The sequence below is a fragment of the Perna viridis genome, chromosome 8 (assembly GCF_037379345.1).
Source record: "Perna viridis isolate PV_CMFRI_1.1 ecotype Kerala chromosome 8, ASM3737934v1, whole genome shotgun sequence".
NCBI lineage: Eukaryota > Metazoa > Mollusca > Bivalvia > Mytilida > Mytilidae > Perna > Perna viridis.
The window spans coordinates 11,250,521-11,268,688 of record NC_142452.1 but is presented as its reverse complement, the minus strand read 5'-3'; positions in this window follow the sequence as shown (position 1 = coordinate 11,268,688).

Here is an 18,168-nt window from a genome sequence, read left to right as displayed (position 1 = left end):
ATAATGTAATTCAATAACTTGACTACATTAAACTTTTTTTTATGAAATACTTGTCAAATGCGTTGTCTGGAAAATGTGGAAATGGAGAAAAAACATTGACAGTAGAAATAAGATAATTAAATGCGCCTCTTCCATGACAGTGACAACTTTCACACTCTCAGCTGTCATAATGCATGATCATGGTTGACTTTTTCATTTCCATTTAATGCAAAAATCCATATTTTCCTATTTTCAGCTTTTGTCTGCTGAAATCGTACTTGTGAATTTAACAAAATCAAACAAAAACAGGGATATACTATTTATTGTTATAGAATGAGCATGGCATATAATTAAAGATATGGTAAAGGTCTTTAGATATCTTGCAGAAGACAATTGTAACAAATTTATTAATATGAAGAACGTGATTTCGGTAGTTTTATTTTTATTTTATAGTTGACGGTGAATTCAGCAGACTACATGTACATTTACATATATCTCCTAAGGATGATCACATTTTTGGCAAAATAAAGAACCAGTAAGATGTCATAAATATGGTTAATAGAAACACGATGACAGTACTACATTGTTAAAGTATGTAAAGCATCTCGATGAGTATTGCTTATAAAATGGCATTATTATGAGTGTCGAAGATTAGGATGACTTTAGTTTTAATGGGGATGGTTCTGTTCGTTTTTATTGCTTTAAATTTGAAATGTTCGAGACGTGCTCGTTGTTGAACATTGTGTCCGTGTATAGATGATAGAACTAAAGACCAATATGAATCACAAACTTATGAAGGTAAAAGATCTAGTAAAAGCCAACGCAGCAAAATTTGTTCTTTTTACTTATAATTTTCTACATTTACCCATGGCACGCAATTTATTTCAATTTTCGATACATCTTTTCCGAACGACATTAGGTTATCACTATTTGCCAAATCGACAAATAGAATTGCGATCAGGTGACTTGCGTTTCCATGGAAGAGCGTCTTTAAGGTCAAAGGGTAAAAATCGAAACTATACCGACTGCGTCCGGAAAAAATACAAATTAAAAGAGAAATTTATTTTTACCTCTAATAAAATGATGGATGGAATAAAATCATATTCAATTCATATTTTCTTGTCCGCCTGACAATTTCACTTTATTATGGTGTTCGTATTTTGTAAATGGTCCCTTACCATTGATAGTAGTGTTTCGATGTAAATATGTTCTACATATAGATAATGCGACTACAGTACGGATTTCAAATGACATAATTGGATATGTTTCATTGATCCTAAATGAATAGTCTTATCAAGAAAGTGCTATCGGTTTTCCTTAATTATTCTATTCAAATTTACGTTGTTAAACAAGTTCATTTATTAATTTGCACTTTCCACTGCTTTCTAATTAATGTATATTTCAATGCAATATCGCTTTTATCGCCTTATATAGTAAAGTCACACACAACTTAGTGTAACTTCGCCAGAAAAAGGACATCATTTAAAGTCATACAGTTGCAGCTGGTTCACTCTGGATTTTTATTTACTTTCAGTTTGTTAAGTAATTTTCATTTATGAGACTGTCTGTACAGAAACAGGGCACATATCATACAGGAATATGCAGCACGTAGTAAGTTATATCCAATCAATATTGAGGGTTTTCTGCATTGAAAGTAGATGGCCCAGAATATCTTTGTATGTCCCTCGCAAATCAACTAAATCATCAATAGATCAAAGACTTGTTTCGCCTTATTTCATTTTTTGCAATTTTCATCATTTCAGTAAATGAGTTAGTGGTCTCTAAATGGTGATTTTTAAAGATACAATTGAGTATTTCCATATGATGTTGGCTGGAGTGGTAAGCTGATCACTGAAGACACCACTTTCATGCACTAGTATTTCATAGTTCAGAAATATATACCTATTTATATATTTTCCTCGGGAACAATGACCTGTTCACTTTTTTTATAAGAACTTAAATACCCTTTAACCTTTTATATTGAGTGGTTTGCACGTGCACATGTAACAGGAAATAACATACATTCACATCATTTACTGAGCCTTTAGAAGCTGAGATTAATAAAAATGGGGATAAGCCACAGGTCAGCGTGTGACAATGTGATCTGACGTGTGGTCTTATACAGCTGCTGAACGATACCAGCTGTGTAGATAATCCACTTAAATCTTATCTTAATTGGTAATCAATTGATTTATCGATATTATTTATGGAGCTGAGAAAGGAACTTTTTCATATATGATTTGCACAAACAATATTGGGCTTATCATATAATATAAATTGTGTGAATACATGTAATGTAGAAAACAAGGACGGATATGGTGAAACGCAAAAACAAAGTGCACCCGTGTATAACCTAAATGCAATATGTCAATACTTTCAGAGATCAGAAAAAAGTCTTCAACAAGTGTAAACACACCTAAAAGTAAGCTTTGAAGGCCCTGAGCATAACAATGACACTAACTCAATATACACCCATCCCCGTCACACTGACAAGCGATAGCAATGAACATGAACAGATCGATAATATAAGTCAAGTTTTTTAGCTTGGTCGTAAATGAAATATTTAAGATTGTGAATGACAACACATCGAAGGGTCACACGGACGATCAGATAAAACTTAAACAACGTATTTTAGTTATGTTATTGTTTTGTTTTTTTTTGTTTTTTGTTTGTTTTTTTGTTTGTTTGTTTTTTGCTTTTGTTTTTTTTTTTGTTTTGTTTTTGTTTTGTTTTGTTTTGTTTTGTTTTTTTTTGTTGTTTATACAAGTTTTTGACAAGATTTTAAGGTAAGGACTGCAGTACCAACAAAAATTATTGGTACTATTTCAGCAGTACCTGCCCTACCAGGCACCACGCCCCTGCTCCCTTCACAGTGTGACGTGGTGAAACATTTTTTGTATATTGTTATACATATTCTGGTGGCTCATCCTTAGTACTAACAATCCGCACCGACAAGGAAATGAAAATCAATTATTTGTTTAACTTAATTTGTACTCAACTGATAGTTTTTTTTATTTTATGATGTGATGTAATACTTATCGTTTACGTTACCCGGAAAGCAACTCAACTGCAAATAACTCTAGTTCTTTTAATATTTCTAAAGCAGCAATTCGTAGAACAAATTACAAACTATGATGTAGTTAAGAAGTAATCAAGGGAACCAAGATTATAGCGGAAATCAAAAGAATGTAATCCACGGAAAAAGACCAGACATGGAAAACAGATACATTCAACGTAGAACATAAAATAACTCAAAAATACATTAAAAGTAATGGAACTATACGAGTAACTCTGACCCCACTTGATGATGATGACTATAAAACTTCTGTAGTGATGACTTAAATCTTGTAGCAATATAACTCTGTTCCAGAAGTCTAATTCAAAAAAGTCTAGCACGATACAATGAGTCTGTAGCTCTGGCATAAGATGAAAGGAAAGTTGACAATACGGAATGAAAAGTGATCGCGTCTGTCGTAAAGTTTGGTCAATGGTTTTCCTTTACCATTGATTTCTAAGTGTAGGTCAAGGTATGAAGCTAACATCACAGTGCCTGTAGTATCCTTTATCGCAAGTTCTTTTGGGTAGATGCTATGAATAAAATCCCCGAAACTAGGATTGTTTAACTGTAACACGTCATCTGTATAGCGGAAACTGAGATTAAAGTATGTAGCTATAAACGATGTTCCTTCTTTTGGATCAGTTCAACTATAAAATCAGCCGTGTAAGAGTGAAGGAATAGGTCAGCAATTAGAGTAGCCTAATTTGTTCTCATTGGAATGCCGACCGTTTGTCCAAAAACGTGTCCACCACACTGGACAAGTATGTTGTCGTTAAAAAATTCCAGCTTTTTGAAAACAACTTCGATGTAAGATGATTTGGAATTTTTTTACGAAGTATCAGGAATCTCCACCAAGAACTACATTTGTATAGGTGAACCGTCTTTTTTGGATTAACGACGATGTAAAATGCTGTTTAGTCGGGATTTTAACAGAGTATACGAATTAGAAGAATAAAGAGTTGAAATATCATAGAATTTAATTTTATTTTATTTTGATAGTAGGAGCATGGACCAGGTGCACCGGTAGGGTAAGCGTCCTTTGCTTTTCTAGAAAATCCACATTGAATTAATACCACTACGGGAGTAAGAAGTGTCGTGGTAGGACCGGAGAACCTCTCTGAAAGTTGTGAGTGTAGAAGGTTAAAGTTTGGAACAAGGTTTGGTGGTACACTTTGAAAACTGACGTAGCATTGAAGCTTATTGACCTATTTAAAACTTTCAAAATTAAAGACCTCACAGGCTTTACCCACTGAGAGACAGCGAATCAATGTCTTCTTGTCCTTGTTTTATCCATTTTCGTGCGTAGTGGTAATGGTACTTGGGGCCTTTAGAAAGAACCTTACGGAGAGATTCATTTTCGATGATGTTTAAATCTCCAGTGTTGACGTGACAGGAAGGGCCATATTCGAATGGCGAGTTTTTGTAAGAACAGTTAAGCCTTTTATAATTAAAGATTTTGGATGCAATAAATGAAGTATAGGAATATGAAATAATTGGTATTGATTAGTCTTTGAAATACGGGAAAATTTTGTTCGTGATGTTTTTGTGATGGAGGATGTAAGCCAAAATAATAGCATCTATCCCTTTGTTGACAAACATTACAGGGAAAAATTATCGTTTTTCTTCATCTCGATTTTTAACACAAATTGGTTCAAATAGTCTTTGGAAACCAAAATCAAAAATTAAAAACTACCATTTGTGGCTTATACTTATTTCTGAAGGGATCACATTGATAATACATGAATATCAATCGATAATTGATAATCGTCAATTGATAATCACATATGATTCTCGCATGATTAACATTTTATGTTTAAAAGTTTGTTGTTGTTGTTGTTGTTTTTTTAACTTACACATAATTATAATATGTGTGCATATGAGAATGATGTAATTAACCATTGAATTAAATTGCTCTTAGTTTACATATAGATTTTTCGTGAGTATTGTGGCTTAAATTATTTCTCCACTTTGGATGGTAAAATTAGGATCTTCAGCATGCGATCAGTGTTTTTTGCAGTTTTCTTGAAAGATGCTCCAAGGAAAACAACGTTTTGCCGTACCAAACTGAATATAAAATAAAAATAAAATGTGGAAGATTGTTCGTTGCTTTGCTTTTTGTGGATAACTGACTTATCATATATTTTGCTCTTTTAGTCTGTCAATTCTTTTGTGAAAAAAAAATAATTCATGTTGATGTGACTGCGTGCCTCACTCCAACTATACCTTCATCATTTGACTTTTTGTGTTTCATAGTTGATCCATTCTTCTTTACCCTTTACTTAGGGCTAATCCCAGCGGCATTATTGTCACGACAAATAGATATCAATCTAATAAGTAGTTTTTTTAAAGTAATTTGGTCAGTGTCCGGTTTGTCATGTAAGGCAAATGTCATTTAAAATGATAACAATATTTTCATCACTAACAAATTTGATGTAAATTGCTATGTGATCCAGACGTAACTTTAAGATGCCTGCATCATTTTACTAAGCCTTCCACGGTGGGTGTATAAGCTACGACCATGGTTATGTCATAAAATCCGTCTTGATAATACATGACGTATAGTATTGTCACTCCTATGGCTATCTATCAGAATAATGCGTAGATAATTGTTTCTGTCAATAACACTTTATTTCCTACTAGTATACAGTTCCGTTGTCCTAGACTTCAAAAGGTTCTCCCTCATACAACTTATATTACGTCTCTGTTCTTGACGTATTATTATTTCATCATCAAACTTTATTCCATAATGATACCCCCCCTCTTTAGCAACATAGCAATTATTTAAAAAAAAAAAAAAAAAAAAAAAAAAAAGGACCAAATTTTTATATATGCATGTTCCACAACGAAATTTAAAAACAAATCCAAATACCTAGTATTTGATGGAAACGGTTGTCAGGTAGTGCTATATCTTCTACTAACCATGTTACATATTAAACACTGTGTCAAAATTGCATAGATTGTCAAGTGTATATAAATTCTTGAAAATTTAATCTGTTCAACTAAATATTCATACCTGAAAGGCAATTATAAAACTTATTATTTACTTAGACCTTTTACGCCTCCTGGGACATAGGTCGCCAACAAGCTGCCTACATGCAACTCTCTCATGTGTTGTTCTTTGTAACTCGTTTCAGGTTTTTTTATGTCTGCAACTAAATCTCTTCTCCATGTATTGCAAGGACTACCTCTTATCCGTTTCCGGCCTGCCGTGTGATATCTATTTGTGGTTTTCTGAAACTCCAACGTCTTTGTAAGAGTTCTTGATCTACGGGTATTTGTTTCGTTAATTCCCATAGTTCCTTGTTGCTGATGAAATTCGGCCAATAGACTTGTAGGAAATGTTTTATATAGAAGTAAATAAAAGTCTTTACCCTTTTTACTGCTGACACTATAGTCTACCACGTCTCTGTCCCCACACAACAAGGTTGCCTTGACATTACTGTTAAATATTCTCATCTTTCTTTGCCTTCCCAGATTTAAGGCGTTTCTGATGTTTTAGTCAGGTGAACTAGTTAAAGTTAGTAATCAAAATTGTAGACGAAAAGAAAAATCGGACACAAGAACAAACGCATTGATAGCTTTCAATTTTTATATTAATCAGCCTATAATTAGTTAAAATACGACTTTGCTCTTGAAATCAAATTAATATCGACAACATGCTGTGCTTTATCTTTGCAATTTACTCCATCAAACAATTTTCTTAGATTTTTATCACTATCTTGCATAAACTAATTTTGATGAATAAAATGTCTGCGCCTATTTGTTTTGAAAAAAATATAACATTATAATAAAGGAAACAAGCTAGTTTAATTTTCAGTAATAAAGTGAGATACATAGTGGACCACCTGAGATCGCATTTTGTTCTCAGGTAACAATATGAGACCCATTAAAGAGATGGCTTTAGAGATTGTATTGCTTTAATAACTCTCACATAGAACAGATGACATTTCTAACATTTGCGTAATAAACAAATGATACAATAAATTGATAATACATAGGAGAGTAATCAAGATATATGTAATAGAGTAATGCGAGTTTACTGGCTATTGATCATCCAATTTATCAGGATTGATGTGTTACACCGGGTGAAAATTCAAAAGGAAGCATCACATGCTGTCTTATACCCTCCACGTTGAGTAGGGGCAAATAGTAATAGGGGTGTCCGTCCTTCCTTTCATACTTCTTTTTGGCCTTCTCCTACGCAGAGGAGTGCCGATCTCTTATCCATTACTTTTCATATATCACTGAATGGAGTTAAATGAAACTTTCATGGAATCTTGAAAACATATTCCCAATGTGCTTTTCCTATCATAGATTTTGATACAAACATATTTTGATGTTAAAAGATGCGTGTTGTCAAGTGGGGAGTAGGGGTTTCAAGATCGTGAGCATTGCTCACAGTTTTATCTTCTTCTATAACTGAAGAAGAGATAATTGATAATTTTAAATTGTAATGATATTCCCTCACTTTGAGTGAAAGATTGCCTGGCATTAGGGCTCTATTTATCGAAAAACAATGTTTTAATAAGTTTACCTAATGGTGTGCTTACCAATTTATCATATTATTGTAATTTATTGATAATTTTGAACTTTTAGTCTCTCTCACTGTGTGTTTACACATGGAGGAGCAATAAATGCCTAAACATTCTTAAAGTTAATATCAATTAAGTTGTAATGTGAAATGTCCAGGTGGTTTTATTGCCCTAGGAATCAATTTAAACACATAAGTATCATGCTTCTGTAGTATTGTGAATATAGTTACATGTGTACAAGCAATTCGGTAAACGAGTTTTGTACATTAATAGAACAACCAACGATCAACTGAGAAAAGTACAATCGAAAATATACTCGGTCTTTCAAACGACACGTGTAGATCAGTAACTGCGTGATACAGGTTGCCCAATTTCTACCATTGCGAGATTTAAGTGTAAGTTTCTCATTCGGCGGCCCAAGATAATTGGTTAATATTTATCATCATTTTGGTCTTCAGTTATAATTGATGGGATCTATTGGCCGGTCATGTTCTTAACTTCACATTCATAAATGTTGACTTCGAATAATCATAAAGGTTTTATCAAAAGATGATCTTTAGATGACCGCCGAATTGTTAACACTATAATTCAGCTCCCAATTTTTGAAACATTTCAATGATTTTTTTAGCATGTGACGGAGTTATTTTTACGTTAGATAATAATTGTTTTTATTTATATGAAAAAAGGATAGTAGTTTTCGAAAAATGTTTTAAAATCCAACGGTTTGTTGAACTTCTAAAACTTAGCTTAAATAGCAAAAGACGATATGAAGTACGTACAATGTTTAGTATTACATTATGAGAACGTCACATTGCAATTAATATCGTCCCTGTAACTTTCGCCCAAAACTCAGTTCCAAAGACAATATTAAAATGCCAGAATTTTAGATAAATGGACAAATGCATATGCAGTTCAAAACACACAAATAGTTAAATAATTCATAAATTTGAATGATACTTTTATTTCAAATGAATATGGATAGTCAACGTTCTCAGATACTATTTTTCATTTACAGTAAACCTAATGATGGTCACAAAGAAATGCTATCCTCGCTGGTAGGTTAATATTAATGAAATTTATCAGAGACAGTAAGATAAAAAAGTGTATAAGCAATATCTTCTTAAATATTGAAAATCTTAAAACTAACTAGATAATTTATGATAATTTATAATTATAATAGATGATGCAAACTTCATTTCTAAAACATGAACTTTCATATACAACCAGATTGGCTAGAGCTGCTGAGTTAAGCAGCAACTATAATGAACAATATAGTTTAAAAAAAAAACATGAAAATATATGATTTTCTTTAGGAGGATAGTCGAGATTTCAGAAAAAGACTTTAGTAACATGGTTTAACAGACCAAAGTATTGAATTAAAGGAAGGAGATATTGTTGCGATTCATGGTTCCCTGCAAAGAGTGAGTCATGACCTTTAATCGCACGAACTTTAATTTTAACTTCAACGTGTATGCTTGAAGTGATCGAAAATGAACTTCAACTGAAGTATGGCTTGTATGATATTGAGAGATGCAGAAGAGAGATGACACCAACTTTTTTAATTTGAATTGATCATGTTTAATCTTATAAAAAACTGAACACCCAGAACTGTTTAAATCCATATAATATATAAATACAATCAACGTTTACTAACACGATAGTTGGTAGAAATTTTACAAAAATTGTAACTATCATTTATAGCATTCTTTTTAGAAAATGAAAATGTTCTTTTTCTATTTATTTTTCATCATAAATCGTTTTTATCCATTATATTCGATACTTATGTTACTCTCATTTTTGTACGATGAATATTTGTGTTTATATGTGTATTGATTATCAAAGGCTCACTGTGTAATTGATTTTCAATGGTATTTATGGATTCATTCATAGTATTGACAGCCAAGGTGTGGGATAGTAATAGGAGAAGGAATGTAAATAATACCATCAAAGTGTAGTATTTATCGTATTCCAGATACCCATTTTATTTATGAAATAGAAAACCAAGTAAGAACTACTTGGAGTTTAATTGTTTTTTCATCTTTTGCTTCAAACTCTAGGGGAGTTTTTTCCAACAACAAAAGTAAATGAGTAACTCAGACTCCACTAAACACTGGGAGCATGGACCAGGTACAACGGTAGGGCAAGAATATCAGTGCTATTAATTTGTCAGTGGGAACAAATTGTGCTCCTCTACTTGTAGACCTATTCCTTCACTGACTTTATAGCTGATCTGATCCAAAAGAAAAAAATATCGTTTAGCAAGATCCTTTAATCTCAGTTTCTGCTATATGGATGACGTATTATCTTTAAACAATCCTAGTTTCTGGGATTTGATACATCGCATCTACCCCAAAGAACTTGAGATAAAGGATCCTACAGGCACTGTAAAGTCGGCCTCATATCTTGACCTACACTTAGAGATCTATGGTAAAGGAAAACTATTGACCAAACTTTACGACAAACGCGATGACTTTTCATTCAGAATTCAACTTTCCGTTCATCTGTTGCAACATGCTTTCAACACCTGTGTATGGAGTTTTCATATCACAACTATATTATGCCAGAACTTACCGTAATTACACAGACGCATTGTATCGCGCTAGACTTCTCACAATTAGGCTTCTGGAATGATGTAGCTACAAGATTGAATTCATCACTACGGAAGTTTTATGGTCGTCATCATGAACTTGTGGATTAATACTGTGTATCCGTCTGCACCATGAAAATGAATTGTTCAACGTGTCGTAGTTTTCCTTTCCTCTTTCGTATACCCACGACTTGACTTTTTATGAGCAACTTGGTGGTTGTTTCTAGAAAAGCAGAGGACGCTTACCCTATCGGTGCACCTGTTCCATGCTCCCAGTTTTAGTGGAGTCCGAGTTGCTCATTTACTTTTGTTACTTTCTATGTATTATTTTATTTATTATATGCTCTTTGTTGTGTTTGTCTGTTTACAATGTCTGGTCTTTTTCTTTGGGTTACATTCTTTTGATTTCCGCTGGAATCTTGGTTTCCTTCATTACTCTTTCACCCAACGTAGGAATAAAACTGATTTTACATATAAAATAGAAAACCAAGTAAGAACTACTTGGAGGTTATTTATTTATATATTTATTTTTTTTTTAATCTTTTGCTTCAAACTTTATGGGAGTTTTCTTTCAACAACACTTGTGAATTTAAAGTTTTAAAAGAGAAAAAAAGGTGGAAACAATCTGATACTAGTACTAGATATAAGTATATTTGGAAGGAAAAGATTACCTTAGTTAATGTATATTGTCCCAATTCGGATACCCCTATTTTTTTCAATCAACTTATGCGTATAATTGAAAATTTTGGAAATGAGTCATTTCTTCTTTGCTGGGATTTTAAATTTGTATTACAGCTACCTTTGGAGAGTTATTTTATACTGTACAGGCATACACAGAGGGGGGATACCCATTCAAGCAAGCTAGATTTGACTTCTTCCTCTTTACTGAAAACCTACTAACAAATCTTAGAAAGTGTAGGATCGGACTCAGTAATCGTTCAGATTACTCTTTAGTGATTTTTGATTTATTATTTTACTCTTTGTATTAGAGGTAAAGGATTGTGGAAATTCAACAATTATTTGCGGAGTAATATTTATTTTGTGAATACTGTCATAGAAATGTTTCTAAATGTTAAGAGACAGTTTTTTTTTCATGATATGAACCATATTGGTGACATTGTAAATGAAAACTTACCTTTCACTTTTAAATGAAGAATTTTTTTAGAGACATTGTTCATGGAACTAAGGGGGAAACCATCTTTTATTCCAGTTTTAAGAAAAAAGAAAAGAAGAGATTTACACACAAGTTTTACAAGTAGAAATAGATTTGTTAGAATGCTTTGTTAATAATGAATCAATTGATGATCTTAAAGATAAAAAAGAGAAAGAAAATATCAAAAAAGATAAAAATGAAAGTCGATCAGGTCCAGAATCAGTGGATAGAAGAAAAGGAAACGCCAACAAAGTATTTTTAATAAGAATTTAAAAGAATTACTAGTAAGATAATAAAGGTAACAAAATTATGAATTTTATGAAAATTGTACAAGAACATTAATTCTACTTGCAAAGTGGAAATTTTGAAGGATAATTTACATAATTTGGATTTAACAAGTAAACAAACGATGAAAAAATAAACTTAAAATTGGAGATAACTATTGTAGAGGCAACTTGTACTCTTAAGAAAGTGAAAAATAATAAAAAGCCCGGAACTGGCAGATTTTCCACAGAGTTCTTTATTTTTGACTTGAGCGATTTAAAGCATTTTTTCTGTCTCCTTAAATCATGGTTTACAAAATGGTGAGTTTTCAGTGACACAACGTCAGAGTATAAATTATTTGTCTTCCTAAAGACGATAAACCAAGACATTTTCTTAAAAAAAACTTGCATCCTTTCTGGCTTCTTAATATAGGCTACAAGATTGGGTCAGGTGTTATTGCAAGCAGAGTTAAAAAGGTTTTAGATAGATAAAACTGGTTGTATAAGTGGGAGTACATTGGGGATAATATTAAATAAGTGTAAGATATTTTACAGCGAAGAAAATGATATATCTGGTCTTTTACTTCTAATAAGAAAAAAACAACCAACTTTCATAGGTATTGAAAATTTCGATATGCTGTAATAAGAGTAATCAAGGGAACCAAGATTCTAGTAGAAATTATTAGAACGCAATCCAGGGATAAACACCTGACATGGAAAATAAACATACACAACAAAGAACATGAAATTACCAAAATAATACGTACAAAAAAACAACAGTGAGTAACTCAGACTACACTAAAAACTGGGAGCATGGACCAGGTACACCGGTAAGGTAACAATATCAGTGGGATTAATATGTTAGTGGGAACAAATTGTACTCCTCTACTTGCTGACCTATTCCTTTACTCTTATGAGGCTGACTTTATAGCTAATCTGATCCAAAAGAAAGAATATCGTTTAGCTAGATCCTATAATCTCAGCTTCCGCTATATAGATGACGTGTTATCATTAAATAATCCTAGTTTCGGGGATTTGATACATCGCATCTACCCCAAAGAACTTGAGATAAAGGATACGAAAGACACTGACTGTGAAGTCAGCCTCATAACTTGACCTACACTTAGAGATCAATGGTAAAGAAAAACTTTACGACAAACGCGATGACTTTTCATTCATAATTCAACTTTCCTTTCATCTGTTGAAATATCCCTTCAGCACTTATGTATGGAGTTTTCATATCACAACTATGTTCTGCCAGAACTTGCCGTAAGTACAAAGACTCATTGTATAGCGCTTAACTTCTTACAATTTAGGTTTCTGAAATTATGTTGCTACAAGATTGAATTCATCACTACAGAAGTGTTATGGTCGTCATCATGAACACGTGGATCGTTACGGTGTATCAATCTGCACCATGAAAACTGAATTGTTCAACGTGTCATAGTTTTCCTTTCCTCTTTCGTCTACCCCAGACTTTACGCTTTATGAGCAACTCATTAGACAGTCACGGATAAAATGCCGAAAAGAGATGTACTGATACTAAGAAGCAATGATGGCCCTATGTCCCCCATGGGACGCAGTATATGAAGTCAGGTAAGTGATTAATTTTGGAAATTGAAGAGCGCCAATGGAGAGAAAATTTCAGTAACCTTTTAAACTGACACGAAATACTAAACTACAATGTGGCTGCCGTTTACAATGAATCACTATATTTTGGCCACAAAGAAATATTTATGTAAAATTAATATTGTCAACGACTCAAACTGTACTTTTTGTAAAGAAGAAGTAGAAACAACTGAACGTTTGCTATGGAATTGTGATGTTATACAAAATGTTTATAGAACAAATTGATATTTAGCTATTATCAAATGGGATAAGCTGATGGGCAAACCCCATACCATAAAGTAAGCTGTAAAATGAGAACTCTTGAAATCGATACAGAATCAAAATACCTTAACAAAATCAATAAGCAACTGATAAGCACACCTAGTTTACTAAGACAAAAGTATCAATAAAAACATGTCCAACAGAATTTAGTGAAAACATAAAAAGTCCTTCGAGTTACGAAATGAAAACTGTTTTCTTTTGTTGGTGAATTCTCATTCTACTTTTATTTTTTCACATTGTCATATGTACACGTACATACATATAGTTTTCAATTCAGGAACTTCGTACAAACTCAATATACCGCCAACACCGTAGGTACGCGAGTCAGCTCGCTCGTTATTTTGAACTTGTCATACACCAGCAAATCATTACAATACCATGTCTGTCAGGTTTGATCACGACATCTTGGACATTACTTTGGTTCCGAAGAAACCCTCAAAATACAGAATATGTATGAATTCCTAAACCTGCTACTCCTTCAGAACTTGTATTACAAGCTAAAAACTCAAGGAGGTGATTTGGTTAGATCTAGCGCAATAACATCTGAGCGAATGTTCATATTAGCGAGAATCGAATATGGTTCTTTTTTTTAAACTAGTTTCCTCTTTCTCTTCACAAAAAAAGGACGAAGATGAGATAACAGTGTCGCTTGAACTAATAAAAAATAATTTTACTGTACCAATTTTTTTTTCAGAATACCAATATACAGAAATGCTGTTTACTCAAATTCCAACTGGCAATATTGTCGCAACTGTGGATAAGTGCACCTGATAGAAGCCAAAGAACTCCGATCTAGTTAGATACATCTATTTTCGCTAGACAAGTTTCGACCGGTAATCGAAAGATTTATCTAAATTCTACCTAGTGAAAAACTATTGGTATTAACAGAATCAAGAGTACGTAGTCTTAAAAGATGATTTCAAGGGCAAATTAAACACTTTATTAGGTGCTAAACGGGGTGTAGAAAATGAAATCAAAGGTAAAGCACGACGACAAAAACGAAACTTATAAGCAAAAGGTCATATACAAATCAACTAAATAGAAAAATAAACAACGCTAAAGACGGTTATAAAATCAAAATCAAAGCCAAAATAATTAAAACTGTTTCTAATCAGCCTCTCGAGTCCGAAAAAAAACCTAGACGACCACGGAAAAACAAAACTAAATCGACAGTTTAAAATGTGTTTTCGACGATCGGGAAAAAAATTAGAACATAAAGAAGATACAATTTTCAATTGTATCTGTAGTATGAAAAAATAGCAATCCAGCATTCGGCTACGGAAAACCTCAACTAGGACAAAAAGAAGAGAAGAAAAATAATTAAAGCGCTTTGAGATTATAGATAGACATATGTTTATAAATTTTAATACAAAGAAAGAACGAAGGTTTAAACACTGTTAACTAACCGTGTCGTGAAGTTTGTAAAATGTGATCTTTATGAAGAATATTTCAAATCTGGATTTTAATGCTAGTCTTAACAGAAGAATGTTCTACTTCTACCATTGCAATTAAAAACGATGTTCAACTTTATCCCTGCATTCTCTTCTTTGTCTCCTGAATTTATCAGCACCCATGTTTGGAGTTTTCATAACACTACCCATACGTTATGCCAGAGCTTGTTGAAACGGACTTGTAATTGAGTTTGGGTTGTTCATTTACTTTTTGTTTCTTTGGTTGTGTTATTTTGATTATTTCATGTTATTGTTGTGTTCCTGTTTTCTCAGTCTAGCCTTTATCCTTGGAATATACAGTTTCCGCTCGATTCTTAGTTCGCTTGTCCGTAGATTACCCTTACAAATTTCACACTTTTGCTATTTACATGAATCAATAAATGACTTTTTTTTTATTTCAAGGTTATAAACGATAAGTCATAACAGATATGTAAATCTTTCAGCTTTTTACTTGACAGTTACATAACAAATAACTGCTAGTTAATGGATTGTTTCACATATTTTAGGGAGAGTTTTGTGTGATCACGTCAAACTACTTTAACCCCGCCACATTTGTTTGCGCCTGTACCAAGTCATGAATCTCTGGACTGTGCGTACTATTTCGTTTTCACCTTCAGTTCACTTTTATGTTGCAGGAGTATATTGAGGCAACTATTTTGCTGTACCTGTGTATAATGTTTCGGGGCCAGCTGCAGCCTGCCCTGTGGTGTGAGAGTTTCCTTGTCATTCATTGCCTTGAGCTGACATTTTTTATCACATTGTTGTCTCTTTTACATATTCACAATATCCATTCTCGTTATATTTGGTAAAATTACAACTTCATTTTATTTGAATATTTGCGATGATTTCTTCTATATGGATTGGTCAATAGATATATGTTTTATACAAAGAATGGTCGTTACAGTGTCATTAATTCTATTATATAAGAAGGGTCGTTACATAGTCAATAATTTTATGGCATAAGAATGGTCGTTACAGGGTCAATAATTCTATAATCTAAGAATGGCCGTTACAGGGTCATTAATTCTATGATATAAGAATGGTCGTTTCAGGGTCAATAAGTCTATGACATAAGAATGGTCGTTATAGGGTCATTAATTCCATGATATAAGAATGGTCGTTACAGGGTCAATAATTCTACAATACACTGTGTAAGAAAAATCTATATTTTTGACGGTAGTAAATACTTTGTTGTTCAAAACAATCTATTTTGATTTTTTTACTCTCTGAGAATATCACTATATTATCGGCATAGTTTATGAGCAACTCGGCGGGTGTTTCTAGAAAAGCAGAGGACACTTATCCTACCGGTGCACCTGGTCCATGCTCCCAGTTTTTAGTGGAGTCCGATTTGCTCATTTGCTTTTGTTACTTTGTATGTTTGATTTTAGTTACTTTATGTTCTTTGTTGTGTATGTCTGTTTTCCATGTCTGGTCTTTGTCTCCTGGATTACATTCTTTTGATTACCGCTATGACCTTGGTTCCCTTGATTACTCTTTCATCATAAAAGTGTTGCCGTTTTGAACAGGATAACATTTTCACTATAACAAAGATGAAAACAAATTAACATATTTTTGATTCGAAAATTTTACTATGATATAATAATAAATATAAATAAATAAAAGCTGTGATGATATACACACATCGAAAGCTGTGTGTGTGTGTGTGTGTGTGTGTGTGTGTGCTCAGTTTGAAGCACTTCGATATCATGGTTCTGTGCAAAATCCATTCCAAACAATCGATTTATCAGTGTCCATGTCGCCTATGGATCTTTATCTTGTCACGTATATTAAACATCACATTTCCTCTATATGTTTATACATGTGTGAGGTCTTCATAAGAATTATTATCCCAAATAAGATAGAATTATAGCTCTTATTCTTATAGCTTTGCGAAATTCCATTCCATTTTGGTAGTGGATGGTCAAATCAATGATATGATTCATTGCTTGTTGGATTTATTCCACTAGAAATGAAGAAAATGCGTGAGGACATGCCCAGTGGCGGATCCAGCGGGAGGGTTCAGGGGTTGGTACCCCTCCTTTTTATTGGAAAATTTGTCATTTTCATGTATAAAATTGACAAGAAAATGGCAAATATTGTCGTAGCCCCTTTTTTCTGAGGAATCCCAGATGGCACCCCTTTTTTTCAAAGTGTCTGGATCTGGCTCTGATGCCGTTTAATGTGATTGTTTCTTTGGTACGTTATTGTGATTATGTACTTCTCTGCACACATTAAGCTGCACTTATCTATTAAGTTAATGATTATTTTGCAGTATTATTTGTTCAAGATTTCAATTGAATGTTATCAGAAGATTACAGCTTTCTGATAATGCATTCTTTCTGACACCTTATATTCTTAGTGGCTAGTTTTCTCTTTCTAATGCGGAAATAATGCTGATGTTAACGGTTTCAGTTTACAAGAATGAAACCTTTTACTGCTTAAAGTGTTTTGTTGGATATTTGTATTTAGGTAAATGACTTCTAAGATACATTTGTTCCCATTATATAAAGGGATAAAAGTCAGTTACTGTGCATAGTTTTCTGTCGAAGAATCAAGAGCTATAACAACTTATAACTAATTGATAATGATATCTGAAGGCTGATTGAATGTACTGCAAGAATACAATACATAAAAACCGTGTTAAAATCGTTCAAAAAAGAATCGTATGAATTCCGGATTTTGGTCTTAGTAAATTGGTTTAGTAAAAGCTATTAGAATTGTTTTTCATGGCAGAGTCCATGGAAGACAGAAACAATGGCTGAAATAATGCAAAGACATGCAGAAAACAAGAAATGGATGTGGAATACGCACATACACATTCAGGTTGTCTTGCTCCTTTGTAATAATACATTGGTACTCTCAACTCAAATCATGTGGCTTTTACGTCTGATTTCTGTACAAAAATAACTGCAGTGGACTTTCATACCCTTTTGAAACATCTGAATATTTGCGCAGTACAGCTAAACGTTTGACCTTCGTTTTAACGAAATTCAATAATTTAATATATTTTTACCTCATTTCACGCGATAGCATATTCTTAAGTTGAATATATAAATGAACTTTAGTGTGTTATTGTATGCAGTGGATTTTATAGTATACTATATTTAATTAACTCTTTTTTGTATGTTAGCAATTACAATTAACACTGAGCTGTCTCATTAAACTTGAAGAAGAAAAAAACAGTTACTGTGGCAAATTTATGATGAATTAAACCCTGAATGGTTAAAAGTTGCTGCTTCACTCTTTTCGGAC